General features: G+C 36.9%; 1 pseudogene; it reads left to right on the top strand.

The window, feature by feature from the left end:
- Positions 1–318: 318 nt before the first annotated feature.
- Positions 319–831, top strand: LOC140594366 (olfactory receptor 51L1-like; annotated as a pseudogene).
- Positions 832–1281: the final 450 nt, after the last annotated feature.

The following is a 1281-nucleotide window of genomic DNA, read 5'->3' as shown; positions in this document are numbered from 1 at the left end:
ATATGCTGGCAAATTGAATTTAAATAAAATATTTAAAAATTAGTGCCCTTACATTTATTTAGGAATAATATCAGAACTTCTTAAAATGACTTTGCTTCTCCAATCCTGTTTCATAATGCTTCTCATATCAGGGGTTTATTGGTACCCAAAATTTTTCTGCAAATTATTTAAATTCCAAGGCTTTTCATCATCTCCTTTGCTCATGGTTTTTCTCTCTTTCTGGAATTCTCCTTTTTCAACACATACCACTGTGTGGCACTTGTTCCCTTATTTAGGATATTTTTAATATGACCTCAAATATTCCATCTTCAAGATTAGATGGGGTTTCTGCTATGGGCTGTGGCTGTCATCCTCCCAGGACCCTTTCTCATTAAGTAACTCAGCTTTTGTAAGGCTAATGTGCTCTCCCACTCATAATGCCTACATCCAGATATCATTAAGCTCTCCTGTTCTGACCACTGAATAAATAGCATCTATGGCCTCATCATCATTCTCATCACCTTTGGAGCAGACTCTGTACTCATTCTCCTCTCTTATTTGAAGATTCTGATCACTGTGCAAGGCATTGCTTCCCGGGAAGAACAATTCAAGGCCCTTAACACTTGTGTGTCCCACATTTGTGCTGTGCTGCTGGTGTCTGTCCCTGTGCTGGGGGTATCCATTATCCATTGCTTTGGGAAACAGGTTCCACCCATGGTGCACATTATCATGGGTTATGTATACCTATTGATTCCTCCTGTTCTCAACCCTGTTGTATACTGTGTGGAAACCTAGGGGATACGCACCTGTATTCTGGATAATCTACTGAAATTATAGCACAGAGTACTTTAGGATCAAATGTATTTCTGGAATAATCCTTATGAAATCAACTTCTAACTTGAGCAAAGAAAATTTATCAATAGAAATAGTCATATATTCACAATCTGCATGTACATATTTTTCTTGTATGGAAGTTGTTGAAAAGAGTAACACTATCTTATGACTTTTCGTTTCCCTCACAACTCAAGGACGATAGATGAGAAGTATTTGTACAAATAAAGGGTCAGTTCTTAATCATCTATGTCATCAGAAAGCCCTAGTGTCCATGGAACTAGAGGATTAGTTGGAAGATGTAGAATGCAAATTATAAGGTATCCAGTAGAATCCATGCTATCAACTGACCCCATGTATTCTGCAATGTAACTTCTGATAATACCTTCCCTAAATGTCTCTTCCATGATTTTTTACTACTTATCTTTGAAATTACATAATTTTCCCTGTTTTCACTTTTGAGAGTTTTAT

This window comes from Vulpes vulpes, chromosome 11, assembly GCF_048418805.1.
Source record: "Vulpes vulpes isolate BD-2025 chromosome 11, VulVul3, whole genome shotgun sequence".
Taxonomy (NCBI): domain Eukaryota; kingdom Metazoa; phylum Chordata; class Mammalia; order Carnivora; family Canidae; genus Vulpes; species Vulpes vulpes.
The sequence above is the reverse complement of the archived record's forward strand: the minus strand, read 5'-3'. Positions and strand labels throughout refer to the sequence as shown.